Source organism: Sylvia atricapilla, chromosome 4, assembly GCF_009819655.1.
Source record: "Sylvia atricapilla isolate bSylAtr1 chromosome 4, bSylAtr1.pri, whole genome shotgun sequence".
Lineage (NCBI taxonomy): Eukaryota > Metazoa > Chordata > Aves > Passeriformes > Sylviidae > Sylvia > Sylvia atricapilla.
The window spans coordinates 62,034,874-62,053,389 of record NC_089143.1 but is presented as its reverse complement, the minus strand read 5'-3'; the positions used below and the strand labels follow the sequence as shown (position 1 = coordinate 62,053,389).

The window sequence follows — 18,516 nt, the reverse complement described above, 5'->3', positions numbered from 1 at the left end:
TTTGAATGTTAAGAGCTTGGATGTGCTTTGTTGACATCTTTGTGTTGACTTGTGTGTTTTTAATGGGTTGGTGAGTGTTCCAGAGCTGGGAAGAACAAATGGGGTGAGCTATGCTTTGGGATTATACCCTCTTCCACAGTGTGGTGCAGTGGCTACTGGTGGTGACAGTTCTGTGCCAGCCACCTGTGAGGAGAGCTGTAACCATTTTAAGGGTGAGTAAGATGCTTTCTGTATTCTCTCTAAATTAGCAATAAGTTGGGTAGAAGCACAGGTGGCAGGAATCTGGGAATTCGCATTTGGAATTTTGTAGCTCTTCACTAGAGCACTTTTCTTGTCTGATGATTCTTTCTTGGGTTTCCATTGCTGACTTCACTTACCTGCAGGAGGGAACCTTAGCCTTTGTGTAGGGTTAACTGAAAAGAAAACTTAGTATAAAGTCGTAATTTCTGGTTTCTTGAAAGAAACATTACCTGCCCTGTCTTGAAGTAAATGAGTAAGGGTTCTGTACTGTTACTGTGGGGCAGTAAAAATCGAGGACTTTTTATAACTTTCTATGAGATTAGAAATTATTTTTTACTACGAGTGTAATGGTAAATCACATTGGACCTCACACACTGTCTCGTGGAGGGAGCTGGTGACACAGTGAAATGATATGTGTATCAAGTGTTTGCATATGGGCAATTATGTGAAGTGTTTTTCTAAGAGATGACATCTGTAGGAATTGCATAATAATACTGGGATGAATGCAGTCACTTAGCATCAGGTGAGGCCCATCTGCTCTGGTTTTGCCTCCAAACTTTATTGATGGCTGAGTGACTGACTCTGCCAGTATCATGAGGTGAATGGGCTGGGAAAAAAATCACATGAATGTAGTGGAGCAGTGCCAGATCTCTTTCTTGGCCAAATGTCTCCACGCATTTGTGGAAATATGTGCTCTCCTAGTCTTAGCCTATGTCATAAGTGAGCCTCTTGTCATATCCATGGTTTGATAGATACAAGAACTCTGATATCAGAGGCTGGTGGGTCCAGTTCCTGGACGTCTTCTCATCTTGGCATGTACAGAGAATAATGAGTATTGTGCAAAAATGCTTTTTATATAATGCTGAAGTAAAAGGGACGTGGCTTTGGGATGTTAGCATGTGTGGTGCAGGAACCTGCCCATTTCTTCTTTTCCTGAGGCTTGTATTAGTACTTCTTACCACGGTATTCTTCTCTATTTTTGTGTAGGCAAATACTGCTGCTGTATTATTTTATCAGATTGTGAAACTGAGGCCTGGTTTCTGCTTAAAGAGAGGAACAAAGATTAACATTCAAGTTTATTAGCCATTTATTCCAACCTTAAAATTCTTCATAACCTTTATGGAAATGTTGTCTGTCACTTCAAAGGATGGAACAGAAATTTCACTGCTGTTTTATACTAGAAGTTTCTCTGAAATATACTGAAATGTTTCATGACCTCCAAACATTTCTGTAAGGAATATATCACCCACTGTTGAATTCAGTGGAATCATTTCATCCAGCCATTAACCATAGGATTTTTACTAGCACCTGCATGAGCTTTTCAAAAGTGTCTCCCTTACTATTAGTAACACACAAAAAATGAGTGAGCAGGTGACAGCTCCAAACAGTTTTGGATTGAGAGAATAACAGTCCCAATAAATTAGAGATGACTTGTCGCCATTCATCATCCTCAGTATGAAGTGAAGCTCGTTGGAGTAGAAGGGATGTCCTTGATTGTGATGATGAGGCACATGGCAGGATTCCTAAGGTAACAGGGAAGTGATGGGAAGAAAGTGTTGAGAACAAGGGGAGCGTTCTTCCACGTGCCCCCTGCCCTGCGTAGAGGCAGCGCAGGCACTTGGCCAGGTCAGATCACTTCTGGTCAGCTAACCTGAGATAACACTGTAGGTTTCAGACAGTACTCACAGTTTGCACACTGTGGGGTGACTGCTGCTTTTGCCAGACAGGCTTTAGTAGGTAATTGCTGTATTTTATAAGGCAATTTTGATTTTGCTTCCATTTCTACTGCACACCAGAGGCCGATGTCTTCTCACAGAGTAACACTCATTTCTCACTATGTTTACACTGACTTGTGAAAGACTACCTCAGTACCATTTAGGTTGGGAGTCAGCTTGCTTTTTGCTTACTTAAAATTACTTACCTGATTGTGCAAATGAAGTTTGGGATAAACTTGTGAAGCCATGGTTGGTGAGTTTTCAGTGTTCAGGTGAAAACTGACTATATGAAAAAAAATGAAGCTCCTTTCTCAGCTGAAAGCCTGAAACTGCAGTTCACTGCTTTATAATCTCAGCCCTGATGCTGCAGCAGATAATTAAAATACCTCAGCAAGTCATTAATGATGAAAAAAAAATCTTGGTTTAAAGAAAGCATATGACCATGTGGAAATTATTCTGTATAAAACTGAACTAATAAATGCTCAGTGTCTGCTGAGCTCCCTGCCATGCTGGCTAGCAGAGAAGAGCTTGAGCTTCAGCAATAGCTTGGATAAGAAAAAGAGTCTGAGAAATTTGAATTTCCTTTTTACTATTTCTTGATAAGGCAGACATTTCTGAAAATGGTGACTATGTAGTAGTAGCTTTAGAGTCTGAGGCCTTTGCAAAGGATTTCATTATAGTTTATTTTGCTGGGAAAATCAATGGGTGTGAGAATGAGATGAAACAAAATTGGTAGGAAAAGGTTTCCAAGCTGTGTGAGGCAGCTGAGGTGAGATGGGATGGTGGTGCATTTCTGCCACTGGCTGTCACTCTGCCCTCCGGTCTTCCTTCACAGGCTGCCACCTAGGTGTTGTAAACAGCCCTGAGGAAAAGAAAAAGTGGCTGAGAGATTTCAGGTGTCATGACTGAGCTAGCAGGAAATCAAATTAGGCTCAGAGAGCCATTTTGTCATGGCTGGAGAGAGAGGAGGGATCTAGAAGCACGCTGTATTTTATTGTCTAGGCTAGTGTTACATGAGGAACAGCCAGACAGAGCTAGAGGGGCACAAATCAAGTAAGAGTGACTTGGGGAATGGAAGTTTTATTTTGATGTCTGTAGCATGAGGTGCAGTGCTGAATCATGGTGTCTTCATTTTATCTTTATTTTTTTTTTTCTGGTTTTTTTTCATGTTTTCAGTAAAGCATTAAGAAGCTTTAGCAGCAGCACAGGCCACGTCATCAGTACCTGACTTAGCCAAGACCTAAATAAATTTGTTTGGTAGATTGAGTAATAGAATTTAGAAAGTGCATAGATATTAAGTAATTAATAGGGTTTTCTTCCCCACATAAAATACACACCTTGCTTTCAAACACCAGAAGTAACTTCCTGTCCTCCAGAAGGGTTAGCAGCCCCCTTGTGTGTTCTAAGTTTTTAAAGGTGTGATGGGAGGGTTGTAGCAGTGACTCTTGCGTGGCCACGGAGGAAGGTGCAGTGGGTGTGTCCTCACAAGGACTCATTGCCCAGAGTGAAGGTGACATAGGAGGAGTAACAGTGGTGCTGTTCCTTGTAATCTCACATAATCTCTTGATCTTGTCAGATAGGAGCACTTGTGCATTAGACTAATCATGATCAGATGGATATCGAGTGGCCTGAGAAAACCAGATTTCAAGTGTGTTCTATCCCACACTCAGTCTAAATGCTGTAAAAATTTCCAGACAATTAGGGACGATAAGCAGTTGTGTGATAATTAGTCTTTTCTACAGCTTGACCTTTGTATGGGTGATGGGCTTTTGATGATCTTCCTGTTTTCCTGTTTAAAGGGAATTTTAGCACTGTAGGAGGTCTGTGTCCATTAAAAGGGCCGAGTCATGATGACTTTTTCCTTCCTTCCTTTTATTTGCTTGGATGTCGTACAAGTGTGCATGGCTCCTGAAGTAGCAAAAAGAATAGCTCACAGGAGAGCCTCATTAGTCTTGAAATTAAAATAATTGAGTTCTTTTAGCTTATTAGTGCTTAAGAATAGCCTTCTCTAAGTCCATTACCTCTGGGATAAAAGCCGTATTTGCAGCTGAATAAGCAGCATGTACAACATGACTTGTTGCTAGGGAAAGAGGCTTTCTTAGTTCTTCGTGAGGCTTGTGTAGTAGAGAAAAACTGAATGACCTCAAACTGCATTCCTCAAATCCTCTCTGCTCTTCAGTTGGCAGTTGGAAAATATTTCCATAAGTGATTTTGGCTTTCTGGAGCTATTCTCATTCCCTTCCCAGCTCGGACAGTCAATGATGTGGGAAAAGAAGCTCTTTCTGCCTGCTGAGTCCAATTCTGTGATGGCAATGCTCACTTGTTTTTAAGGGGTTGAACCCTGGTTTCTGTGGAGTCGTTGATACAAGTGTCTGTCAAGAACCATTCTAAGGTTCTTTAAATAGACTAAACAAAGTAAAAACGTGTTGAGGAGAATCTTGCCAGACTGCCTTTAATTTAATTCTCTATCAGCAACGAGGCACATAAAAATAATTTTTCTTGTTTAGCAGCTGAAGTTTCTGACAGTTGTATAGAGCACAGTGCAGTAGAGAAGAAACTGAGATATGGTGCTTATCTGGTTATTACAATAAACTTGAATTCAGCAGGTCAACAACAGTACCTTTGTACAGCTTGGCTTTATCAAATGAGTCCTTTTCCTGCACTGGGAATGAGGGTAGTTCAGTTTAATAAATTACAGAGTTTATATTGGATGGGAGAAACAGTTTTTAGAAGTTTATGTGCCAAAAGGGGCTTGGTGGTTATTGGTATGACATCTGCTGTCTTACTTTCAAATGTCTGCTTGTAGACATTGTAGACATTGCACAAGGATAGTGGGGACCAGGACATTCTGCAATTCCCTTGATATTTGCATGATATTAATAATGAAGAGGGACAGAAGCCCCAAAATCCTGACAGTGTCTATCACAGGAGACTATGTCTTTACCCACCCTTTGGATAGGTGCTGTAGCTGTCTCAGTTTAATAACAGAGGATGAGAATCCCGCAAGGAGTGTAAGATAAAAAAATGATGACTGTCATTTTTTTGGGTGGCACTCATATTTAAGAGGCATCGTGGTCAGAAATGCCTGAAGTCTTGAATAGGTGGTCCAAAAGAGGTGTGTATCAGTTAAAAGGCCCTAAAAACTCAGTGACAAGGACTGTGTACCGTACAGGAGTCTTTATAGGCATTGGTACTTGCTCTGGTGTTCTTAGATCATAAAGCCATTTATGTTTAAAACCAAATTTCTTTATTCTCAGTTCTTCTTAGCAATCAAAGCTTGACATCTTTGTATTAATGGGAATGCAAGCCTTTATCTTATACTCAAGAGGGAGGTCATTAAATTGTGGTAGAAATTTGTGTTTCAGAATGAAAACCTACTCAGTCTCCTAGAGTGGAATATCATCACATCGGTTATCTTCTCTCCTTTAAAGGGGAAAGAGAAAATGAAATAGACCTGGAGCGATCATTGATACAAACCCTGCTTAGGAGGAGATAGAAAAGGAGGTGGTTTAGACATGGGTTTCTAATTCGGAGTTGTGGAAAAGACTTTGGTTCCTTAACATAAAACCTGGTAAAAATAGATAGGTATTGTGGCTTCAGATGAACTTGCTGTTGTTTGTGTTTGAGTGACTGTGTGTTTATCATCTTGCAATTCAGTGGAGCTCTCAGGCTAGAGATCTTTCTTGTTCTATTTTGCAAAGTGTATTCCAGGGGGTCTCACTTCTTGATTGTGCCCTGACAATGGATTATAGCCATAGAAATTTTGATGATTTTCTTCATTCTGCATAGCTCTAAGTCTCACTTAGAGACAGACACCTCTGCTGATGTAGGCAGAAACTTAATCTGAAAGTCTTCTCTCTTTGAAGTTCAGTCTTGCTCAGTGGCACTCTCAGTTAGATTGGATTTTTATAGTATATATATTTAAATGTTAGTTGGGCTACATACCAAGTCTTTGTGAAAGGTTCCTAGCTGGATGGAGGGGGTCTGGGATGTGAGAGGTTGGCTTTTGTTTATCTGAGTGCCTGCACAAATAAGTTTCTGAACAAATATGGAAACCTCAGGAGTGTAATTCCTTCCTCCTGTGATTCCTTGTCTTCAGACAAATGTTTGTGAGGACAGCTGTTCAAGGAAAAGCCTTGGAATGGCCGAAATCTTTCCTTTCCGTGAAAGCAGCCCTTCATTTCAGTCCCTCATGAAACTCCCAAAATCTGCCTGTGAGTCTAGGTGTCTTTTTTGAGTTGCTATGAGACAGCAGCAGTGTGCTTGCTGTCTGCTTTCCCCAGGGTATCTGTCCAGCCATTTTAAATGACCCAGCCCGTTTGCGTTCAGTACTTCCTTGACTGTTGCAGAGCTAAAATGTACAAAATAGCAAAATTGGAAGGGGAAACTAATGGAGAGAGCACCAAAGCTATAAATATGAGATGCTGTTTGTCAAAATTGATGCTAACATTTTTACATGATTTGATTGATGTAACTCTTAAACAGCAGCCTTGATCAGGATGCTTTTGTGAACAAGATAATTTATCTCAGCAAATGTGTTCACATAAATGTTTTAAAATGAAAGGCGTGATAAATCTGTCTAGAGCCTGCACACAATAGAGCTGCCAAACTTGCCACCTGTTAAGAGCTTTTAATGAACTGTTCTGTATTTAATAGAAAAAAGTTTAATTAATGTTGTCACTTCCCTTTGCTGAGCCTTCCCTTATCTCAGGCATTCTGAGATACCGTGTAGCAAGTGCTGCTGAGTGGGGCAGCTTTGGTGTTGCGCTGGTGTTTTAATTAGAATTTCAGCAAACCAGTGAAGAAGCCATTAAAACTTAAATGTGGCTTTTGTGCAGCCCAGCCACCAGGATGAGCCTTTTGTCCAAAACCATAGGGAGACTGTGTTTTGCTGGGAGTCAGTGGATGCCCAGCTTCATGTTTTGTCATTTGATTAATGGGAAATTAGTTGCTCTGGATTTTCTAAATGGAAGATGATGTTTATCAGAGTAAACCTAAAATGTACCAGGGTGTTATGCTTCCCATGTGTGCAAGAGAGAAAGCCTTTGAGTGCATTCAGACCTCTAAGACGTGGGTTGGTGGAGGTTTTTCTGTAGCAGGTAGGGAAAGTATTCACAAGTCTTTCTCCATCCCTCTTGTAGGTCTGCAAGACCTCCTAGGCTCCTAGAAGGTCTCCCCAGAGCCTTCTCATCAGAGAAACCTCAACAGGATGTTTTCTTATGCTCTTCAATGAATTCCCACTCTTTATTTTTTAATTTTTTTTTTAAATTAGTTTTCTTTTTCTCCCATCCAGAAGCATACAGGATGCCTGCTGTGTAGGTCCTTGATTGGCTTCCATTTACTGTGGATGCGGAAAACATTTCTGGCTGAGTAAGCAGTAACCAGCATTTAGTTAAGCTATGCAGTGACCAGACTGAAGCTCACTGATATTGCAGAAGGGATGTAGGAGGGCAGAATGGAGCTAGAAGTAAAAGCAGTGGGTAAGGAGGTGGAATAGCAAGGAGGAAAGTTGTGTAGAGATTTGTGAGGTACATGGGCAGAGTTAGGAGCATGATCAGTAAAAGTCTTTGGTAGCAGCTCTGGCGTTGTAAAATTATACCCTTTAAAAATAGTAATGAAATGTCATTCATTACCTTCACTGTGTGTTCTGGCTTCAGAGAGCAGCCTGTGAAAGCATCCTCAAGCCAGTGACTCAAGTAGATATTAGAATTCAGGAACTTTTCTGTTTTCCTTTTGGCTGAGTTACATTTTGTTGCAGGAGACAAAATAGTGTGGCAGTTTTCACAAACTACTATAAACTTGAGAAACATCCTTCTTTTTCTTGCCACATCCTAATTGGTACCTGGGTTTCCCATGATGATCCCAGCTCCAGCTGGAGTCACTATTCACTGTAGCTGTGAGGATGCCAGAAAATGGGGCCACTTCTGGTTCAGCCCCAAAGTAAAGTTTTACTTGCAGATTGGTGGGCTGACTAATTGGACATGTTTTCCCTGTGTTTTCACTTTGAAGAAAACAAATGTGCAATGGAAATAAATGAGCGTCTAGAAATGCTTAAAGCTTCTGGAGCTGTCTCTCAAAAAAGCAGATTCCAAAGTGTTGACAGCAGATGACTGATATGAACTACTTTTCCTTAATAGTTGGAAGAAAGGCCCCTTTTCAACAATAACTCCAGGCAGGGAGCAGTTCAGTGGCCAAAATATTCGTGTTTTTGCCAGAAGACCTGGAGCTTTGTTTCTGTTCACCTGCTGTGTAAGCACTGCTTGATTCCTCCTCTTCCATAAAGTGCATTTCATCCTCTTGCTTTTGTAAAGGCTTCTGCACTTTCTCCTGCAGACTGTGAAGGCCTTCATGGTCATTTATATTTTGATAACTTATTAAAATAGCAACATGGAATCTAAGGTATTTTTATTAATACGATTGGAACAGAGCAGCTGTTTGAGTGCAGTTAATAATGCTGGCCTCCAGTCACCCTGAATCCATTTTTACTCCAGACTGTCTGGCACTCTGCAAAATACACCCCCCTCAACAGGTCTGCAGAAAGCTTGTCACACTGTCTTGTGGAAAAGCAGATAAATGATGGTTTCATATTTAAATCTGTAAACTTTTAAAAAGCTGTAATAAGCCTAAGTACACTCAGTCATTCTTGCTGTGTGTTTACATAATGTTGTAAAATACAATTGGTGATGGTATTCAGAGAACAGTGTAAAAATCTAGATTATGAGGGTATTATTTATTCTCAGTGAAGTAAGTGCTATTTTGAGACAGCATAGTCTTGAAAAATATTGGCTATTTTAAAAAGATATCTCTAATTAAAAAGGTCAGCCTCCCTGCAGACCCTGGTAAGATGCAGGAGCAAGTCCTTCTGGAAATTTTTGCATACAGAGGGAGCAGCTCTGTGGCTTGGCTTTGGTATGGTCTCCCATAATGTAGTAGCAAACTCTTGAAAGAGATATCCAAGGGGGAATGATAGGTCCATTAAACTAGCACTCAGGGGAATTGTTTGTGCTGGTCCTTGAGTGGTTATTGCCTTACCCTAGGCTGGCTTTGTGGTCCACATCAGTTCGTAGAGCTGAACTGACATCAACGACTTGCCACAACTTGAAATAGTTCTGAATGCGTGTTGTGCTAGTTGAAGATTATGAACAAAGGACATGTATACAAAAATCCCTCAGCCTAACTTGTGCAAGCAGAATTGCAGCAATGTGCATGTATTCTGTATAACTGAACTGATTCACTGGTACTTGACTTGACCTAAACTAACTGCTGCTAAACCCTGCCTTGATTTTGTAGTTATTTAAATTGGGGATTATCTGGCACCTTTTCCTACATAGCTTGTAATTTAAGCATTGTCCTCAAAAAAAAAAAAAGTTCCTAATACACTAATAAGGCTAAGAGTAAACAGCTAAATCTCATGCAAAAGCTAGAAAAGTGTGTGATTCAGATCAGTTATAAAGATGAAACTATCCAAGAACTCCAGTTTCAAATTGGAAGCAGTATCACAGAATGAATGAAAAAAATGAAGATGCTTAACAAAGAGTAAGATGTGGAAATACCTACTGCACACAAATGGTACTGCAGGAGAAGTCATTTGTTATCAGGGAATCCAAGTTTTCCGGTTACGTTCATTGTTCAGGTGGCACCTATTCTGTGTAGATAGCACAAAAGACATGACTCTAGTCTCCCTCTGAGATAGGATCCCTGCTACTTACTGTAATCCATTACACAAGGACCAACAGAGTATCTTAGAGATGCCAAAAAGCTATATTAGCTGTTGTGTGTGATTGTGGTATTTGTTAGGGTAGTAGCACTTCTAAAGTCATGCTCATAAAACATTTTCTATCTAGATTAAATACAAACAATGTGTAGTTGTTAAACCAGCAAGCAGTATAGTCATTAAAAAATCTTGCAAAACAAATAGATAACCCTTGCCATTAACCTCTGAGATTTTTTGATGTGAAACTAATTTTTTTTCTTCCCATAAAAAAACTACAAGATGGTAATTTATATATAAGGCAGACTTCCATGAAGTGTTCTTGTTTTAGACAAAAGCTGACAAGAATATTTGGAAAGGAAAAAAAAAACCCCAACTTCTGTGGAATTGTAATCCCATGTCCATCTCTCTGCCCCCTTTTTTTATGCTGTACAAGCTGCACTTTGTAATTTTTAGGAAATCTGCACCAACTTCAACCTTTACTACACATTGACATGGCAATTAATTGTCCTAGGTGGGATGGTTTGCCATATATAGGTTTCCTGGAAAAAACAGAGAGTTGGCCTTGTGCCATGGATCCAGCCTGTTCAGATCCTTCCTTAGAATCGTCCTACTCTCCAGCAGATAAACACCACTTGTAGCCATGTGCCAGCTGGATTGAACTCCATATATACCATTCTCTGTGTCCAGCCATCCAGGCAGTTTTTTAACCCAGTGCAGAGTGCCTCCATCCAAGCCAGGAGCAGCCTGTTTCTCCAGGACAGTGTTGTGGGAAACTGTGTCAAAGATTTTATTAATATCTTAGCTGTACATTCACAGCCTCATGCATTAAGGTGGTCTCCTTGTCACAGAGGGAAATCAAGTGAGCTGACCTACATTTCATAAATCCACGCTGGGTGGTTGTCTTGGTTTAGATAGACAGGTATCTGCCAGGGAAGATTGGAGTCTCCCTTGGAATGTAAGCCCTTCACCCCCCTTTCCAAATTATTAGAAATTTGCAATTAAAAGGCTGTCAGGCAAAGCATTTGGGAATAGGTATAGCAGTCCTTTAGTAGGGATGTAAAAAAAATATAAATGTTGTAGTACAGAAGAATAAGCAAGCAAGCAAACAAACAAACAAGAAATCCTAGAAAACCCTGACAGAGTCAGAAATATGACCTGACTCCCTGTTGGTCAGGGTGTTGGAAGCAGTCCAGAGTAAGCCCTCCTGAAGTGGCAGATGTGATTCTGTTGGAGTAGAGACAGTCCTGTAGAAAAAGGGTCCAGTAATGGTGAGATTGGTCTGGTCTTTCTCCAGGAATCCAGTGGAAAACTCGATGACTGGTGACACTTGTGGCTCCGTTTTGTCTGGATGAAAGTGGTCGGGCTCCTCCTCCCTGGGTAGAGCATCTCACAATGGGATTATGTAATGTGTCATTGCCATTGGTGAGCTTTAATGGCCCATTAACAAAAGAGATCTCCACAGAGGGAACAGGAGGGTGAGCAGAGGTAGGAAACAATGCCCCACCTGGTTTTAACAGCTGGCTTGTTATCAGAGAAGGCAGTTACCCCCTCCTTTCTGGAGTTACAACAGATAAAGTAAAAAATCTCTCCATCTGTGTTTCAGTAGATGGAATAGAGTAAACATTTTTTTCCTTTCTTTCTTTTACTTTTTTTTGGTTACAAAACCCAAGACACTGGTTCTGATCTCAAGGAAGGGTTTGAGTACGTCAGTCTTTTCTTCGTCCTTTGTCATTACGTTTTACCCCACATCCAGTAAAGGATGGAGATTTTACTCAGCCCTCCTTCATTGCTCATGTATTTACACAATAATTGTACTGTCTTTACAGCCAGATTAAGTTCTAGTTGAACTTTGGGCCTTCTAATTTAGTCTCTGCATAATCTCACCACATCCTTGTAGTCCTCCTGAGCTGCCTGCCTCTACGTCCAAAGATCATAACCTCTCCTTGTTTTCCCTCTCTGCCAAAGCTCTTTGTTCACCCAGGCTGGTGGTCTTCTTCACCAGCTTGTCTTTTGGCACATGGGGACAACCTGCTTCTGCATCTTTAAGATTTCCTCCTTGAAAAATGCCCAGCCTTCCTGGACTCCTTTGCCCATCAGGAATGTCTCACAGGGGACTCACATCAACCAGACTTCTAAACAGGGCAGAGTCTCTCTCTCACAGTGTTGCTGTATCTGTCCAGACTGTCACTGGATGATTGATGTCATTTATATGTAAATGTGAGGTCATACTTGAATTTTCTCCTTGTCAAATATTATCCTTTTGGGGAATAATTGCATTGTTTTGACCTAGGTGTTCTCAGGACTGAAAGTAGATAAATTCCCTTTGCAGAAGAGATCTGTAAAGCAAGACTTGGTCCTTTGTGTTCTGGTGCTTTATTGCCTTTTTATCTTGGGAATATAGTTTTATCTAGTTGAAAGCTGAATTTCTTACTGACCAGAGCTATTGGAAGTATTTTTCCTGTAGTAGAAATCTCTAAAATTCAGCAGTGCCCAGTTCCATTTTTGTGTTGATCCATACTTATTGACCATTGCGAGGCCTAATTTTACCAAAACTTCCATGCCTGCTTGTAATAATGATCTCGGCTTGTATTCATGCGTTCTTAAACTCAGTAAATTTTTTTCCCCTTTGGAAAACACCAAGGGACATTTCTTTGAGGAATATGGTGACTGCAGAGTGGGCTCCACAGAAAGGCACCTCCTGCTCCTGAACCCTGTGACAGGTCCTCTTCTCTTACCTGAGCTCAGTCTTATCATAGCTGTTTCTTCTGTCTTGCCCTTACTAGAGAAATCAAAACCACAGACATGCCATCTGGATCTAGCTGCTGGGTTTAGGCACACTTAATTTTTTTTGTGCTGTCAATGGCTTAACTTGGCATGAGCTTGCTTTCTCTTATGGGACAAATCAGGGAGTTTTTGCCTGGTGGCTGCTCAAGCCAAGATGGCTTCATTCTTGAGGAAAGAAGTTTCTTTCAAGGAGGGAAGCACTCAACCATTAAGTGAAATTTCTGGCAGAAGAGAAAGAGAAAAACCTTTCAAGAAACTGTAGTTGCATAGGAATAAAACTGTCAGCTCTCTTGTGTCAGGATAAATGTTTTGGTGCTTGATATCAGGCAAGTGGTGTAGATGGTATTTGCCACCACAGGAAAGAATTTAACTTATATTTTTTTAATATTAAGCTATCAGTTAGGTTTGAACATTCCTTTAGGTAAAGGAAAAAATCTCTCTTTAGGCTCCTGTTTACAGAGAACAATGGTTCTCATTCTTCTACAGAAGCAAACTCTAGCAATGTATTAACTTAGTGGGACAAGAAAATGTCAAATGCAGTGGCATTTATGCCAGAAAAATGGATGCTGTGTAATGGCTTAATTTTATCCAACCAACCCTGTGGGTTTAGTGGGGTATTTTTTGTAATTTCTCTTTCCTTCTCTTCATTCCTGGCATGTTACCCGCTAAAATCAAAAAACTCACCCCCCGCCATTGTTTTGTCCTTGTACATCTTAAAAAACTGTAAATGGCTGCAGTAACTAGGAGCCAAGGAGTGTATCACCCCCTGCGATAGAGGTACTTTTTCCAATGCTTTGGTTCCATAAGTGGTATGAAAATTTGTTCTTACAATAAAAATTTAAAAAATCTGCACTGACCTGGGGTTTGGAGCCAGCTGGAGAACTTGCTCAGACCCTGTTTGAAATACAGATATGTCTGTAGGCAGTCAGATGAAAGGGCTGGCTTTCAGAGTTGCTGTGCCCTTTTGCAGCGAGTGATTTCACTGGGATCTTGGAAATGAATTGTCATGGTGGAAGTAGAGTTGAATTTTTAAAAAACCATGGCAGTCAAACCGCTGGTTTCATTCATTCATTACTGACCTCAGTACGAGTGGATTTCTGTCTGTGATGTACATCTTCCTCCTGACCTAATGTCTGTAGGCTCCTGACTGTGAAAAGGACTCGCTTGGACTTGAGATCTACTTTTGTGGTAGCTTAAAAGCAGAAACAGCAATGTGAGGAACAAGAATTTATAAACAACTGATAACAACCTGCATATTCTTTCTCGTTCTTTGCCATGCACCATTTATTTATGGATTCACAGGACATGTGTGCATCTGTATATAAAAATATACTTGTGCATATGTATCATGAATGTTATTTAATTTACATTGATTAACAAGCTTCTCTGTGGAATATAGTAGATGCCTTTCTAGCAGTGACTTTGTAAATACTAGTGATGTTGAGAGTATTATTCACTAGAAGTAGTATTTTTCAGTTTAAGATGCCATCTGAGCTTACAGCCACTGTTTCAAAGTTTGGCAGCCCAGACTTTCCAGAAACAGCAACAATGGCAAAAGAAACCACAGAACACTGCTGTGTTGGATGTGGCTGGGAGTCATACAGAAGACACAAGTACCCAAAGATCCCTTTGCCTCTTCATCCTCTCCATCAGCTGCCTCTTTCCTTCTGATGACCTTCCTGCCTCTCTGAGAGCAGATGTGATGCGTTTTCCATGAAGCCACAAAAACAGTTATGTAAATGGAGCACCTACCTTGAAAGTCAAAGTAGAATTCAGTGATCTTTGGGAAATAATCAAAGCTGGAAGGGCAAGAAGAACATATGATGTAAGTGCTGATAGTGTGTACTTCTCATCCTTTAAGGGCTAGCAGGACAAACTACAGTAAGTAAATAGCCCTGTGGAAGTGTGTTAGGATAAAACCTGAAAAGATTATTTTGGCAAGAAAGCACTTAATTAAGCACTCATGTCTCTATGTGCTTTTTAAGTAAAATCCATCCAGAGAGATTTCAAGTCATGTATTTGTCTTCATATTTGCCAGTCAGCATCTTCAAAACATTGCAATTCCTTGTATCATAAACTTTCTTGGGCAAAACCTGGTCTCTCTTGGCCAAGGTGGTAAGTGTGGTTCAGAAAACGGAGTTTAAATAAGGCAGGGGAGAGTGTACCTAGGGAGAAGTAATGGAGCAGAGCCGGCAGGAGGCACAGGGTCGCTTTCCCTGCTGCAGTGTGTTACACGGAGCGTGCAAACAGAAATGCCATCTGTCAGCTGCTCCTCATGAAGCACTTGTGCAGTGGCCATCCTGTCTCCTCTTCCGTGCTTCCTCCTGAAGTTCAGCTGCTGAATGGTGCTGAAAATGTTTTGAGGGACCAGCATGGGATAAAACATCTATTTGAGCAAGACTCTATCATGCTGTGAGACTAATCCAAAGTAGATTGATGTCATTCTTGCTGCACAACAGCATTTTATCAAGCACTTAGTTAACAGAACAGTATTTTTTCTCAGGTTAAATGCTTCATATATGCAGATTTTTGATTTTAACAAACATGTTGCTCTGCTATTTAGGAGATATTTGAGTTGAAACAACTGCGTGCTGTAGGAAAATCCATGTCTGTGAGAATCTCCTTTCAAAGTGGTCTTGATATTCAGTTAGGGAAAAGGCCAGTGCTTCTTGAGCAATCCACATTTCTCCTGCATGCTGTGAGTCATCCTGAATGCTCAGCTAGAGAAGCAGAACTGCCCTGGTAAGGATAGAAGTGTTTAAATGAAAAAACAACTTGGGCATACTGCAGCAGGAGATCTGCAAAACACTGCTGACCTGGTGGAGGCACAGTCAGCAAACAGAATGGCAGTGGTGGCCAGGAGGGACTTGGGTCAGGGCCACATTTTTTTCCCACTTCTCTTTTTCCTGTATTTCTATAGACTGTGTGTCTTGATTCCTGCTGGTACCATGCTTGCTTGCTTTTCTTTTTTTTTTTTTTTTTTTCCTTTTTTGAAAGCAAAATAATAATTTGCTCCAATCTTCAGTCTTGGGTTGAGATTTTTAAAAATACTTTGAATGAGCTGTAGACTTTGATGTGAAGCAATGTGAAGCTGCCTTATTATGGAACATCTGCATGCACACATGCACTGCTACCCAAGTCAAAACATGTATTTCCTCTGGAAATCACCTTCCTCTTTTCTATGCAAATTACTGTCTTGTTAGGTGTCTAAGGCTATATAGTCGGTTTTCTCTTACTTCCCTCTGGAATTAGATACTCAAGGCAGAAAGCAGAGCTTGAACTTGTTGAAGCTTTGCGATTGACTGATAGTCCATACTCTTGGCATTATCTGGGCTGTAAGGACAGGGCTAATGCTGCACCTTAAGGTTCCAGAAAGGAAATTTAGCAAGGGGGCCAACAGTGATCTGGGGACCCCATTTATATGAGATACCCTCAGGGCTTTGTTACAGTGGAGGTGTGTTCCCTGGGCATCAGCTGCTGAGAAACTCAGCAAAGGGACACTGCAGACAGCCTCAGGACAGTTATGTAGACAGCTACAAAACTTAGCAAGGGGGAAGTGTTGCTGTGTGGTGAAGGCAGACATGGGTATGAAAGCAGACAGAATGGGAAGTGAGAGAGCTGCCATCACTCTCATGGTGCTTTCTCCACTACAGTTGGCACCCAGGTGCATGTTGCACAAACAAAGCTATTTTTTTAAATTAAAAAAAACAAAAACCACATGTGTATATTGAAGTATTTCATGTGCACTGATGTTCGCAGTAGTAGTTCTGGAAATAGTGAAATAAAATCATCACTTGAAGACGTTTCCTTTTTAAATTACAGCAGTATTCTGTATGGTGTTGTCTGATTTCTCTTGATATCAACTTAGCTATTGTGTGTGGCTTTAGGCTTTGCATTTTAGTAGATGGAATAGGTTTCATCTATGAAACAAAGGTGATAGGGTTATAAATCTAACACTTCTGTTTCTACGTTCTCAAAAATCTTTCATTAAGAGAGCTCCCTGTGAATGGTAAAAGAGTTTTGCACCAAAGAATCAGAGAACATCACACTGTAATGAGTCTGCAGCGTGCCTGTTGCTAATGAGTTGACAGCCAAGTTGAATACAGTTTTCATTTACTGTGTTTCGAATTGATTTTAGTTTACAGTGCTGTAGGCTAGGTCTCATTAATTTTGTGGTTTTGTTTAATTGAATAGCAAGACCTGTGATTGGCCTGAATATGATGTATGCCCCCAGTGATGCAAGCTCCTAGACAGTGAAACTCCAGCATGAACAGGGATCTGTTCATCCAGTGTGCTGGGTGGAGCTTCAGGGTAAAACCAGCTCAGTCTGAAAGTGGACAAGAAAGTTATACCAGTCTTAATGGTTTATTACATGTGACAAAAATATATATAGTTAAAATGCCTTTTAGAGATTCTTATTCCTGGTCTCCTACAAGTCTCAGAAAAACTGCATTCCTTACATTTCCTGTTTTTTCCTTAGGTGTTAATATGAGAATTTGGACTATATTATGACTTGCATTTTCCTGTTTGTATAATCATCTTTGTTTATATTTTGCTTGCCTAATAAGGTATTTCACAGAAGACTTTGGAGTGTGACATCTACAAACAGCTGCTGCTTGTGGCAGGAATGAAGGAAGATAGCTCCAAGTGGAGCATTTAATGCTTATGCTACATTTGTATGTGCAGTTAGTGGGGACATCTGCCCACAACTGCTAATACCTGCTGCTTATACCACCTCAGCAGAAAACTGTGCTGTTTCATCTGCTTTCAGCGACAAGCACCACGGTGTTCAGTGGAGGTGATTTTGTGTGTCCTGATGAAATCCCTGTGCACTCTCTCTTTGCCTTCCTGTGATAACACAGTTCTTGCTGGCACACAGCACTGACAAGTTGGTGTAGAGCCCAGGCTCCACAACAGCTGGCACAGATACTGATTGTGTGAAACATTTGTTACCTGTTCTCTCAGGTGCCTTTTCCTGTTGGTTTGTAGGGATTCCTTTGTGAGAAGAATGTAGTGTTTCCACTTGTCTTGACTTCCAAATAATTGTAAATGGTTCTGCTCGTAATGAAGGTTCCAGGGAATAGCAATAAATCCTGGATAACAAAATTGATGTTTTTTGTGTAGAGGGATATCTTTAGGGCTGTTTAAATGAGGGATCTGGCATATTTGGGCATTTGGTTGAGGCTACTGTGGAAAATGGTGCTCCATGTTGGACTCAGTGACCCATCAGGGGATAAGGCCCTTACTTGAGGTGTTCTGTGTTTAAGGTGTGTAAGTTATGTAAGTTGTTTACTTTGGAGATGGGGACTGCATTATGCTGTAATTGGAAAATGTTACCAAGTAGGTGTTATCTCCTAATAACAGTGGTGGAGAGCTTGTACCCAATACAATTGTTAGGATGCTGCTCTGAAAATTTATCCCTGGACAGCCATCCCAGCATAAATTCACTGAGGAGTGCCTGCTGACTGAGATTGAAATGGTACTAGGAGGAGCTGTAATTTCTAAAAATGAAAAAGTTCTCAGAGGAAAGGAGTGGTCTATCCATGCCACATGTCAGCAGACTAAAGGGGAGGGAATAAGCTGTGTCTTCAACAGAGCCCCAGAAATGTTTTGAGGGTCACACGGTGTTTCGTTTTTGTCTTTGGGTGTTACTAGAAGGATGCACAGCTAAAATTCCCCACCTACTGTCTCAAGGTAGTAAAGTTGTAATAAAGGCTTTCAATGCCCATCACAAAGATTTTCTGACATCTCTCTGCCTGTAGCAAACACATCTTTGGTCAGGACTCTCTCTGTGCCTACTGTGGCTTAGGACCAGCAGCCTGGCACTCTGCAGCCACTGGATGGGGGTGAGATGTTTTCTCTGTATTTCTTCCCTGGGGTGCTATGGGAAAAGGGCCCAGAGCAGGAACTAGGTATGCACCCCACAAACTGAGGGTACTCCTCTGTCCACACCCCCTTTGGCTTCAGCTGAGAAGCCTGGGTGGGGAGTTCACCTGCCTCACACATGCAGCTTCCTTGCTCTTTACTAACCCTTGGTTTTAAGTCTCAACGTTTTCCTGCAGA

General features: G+C 40.9%; 1 protein-coding gene across 4 annotated transcripts in view; it reads left to right on the top strand.

Annotated features, from left to right (window-relative positions):
• The window catches only part of ARHGAP24 (Rho GTPase activating protein 24), a 243,181-nt gene that overhangs the window by 107,010 nt on the left and 117,655 nt on the right, over window positions 1–18,516 (top strand). The window lies entirely within an intron of this gene.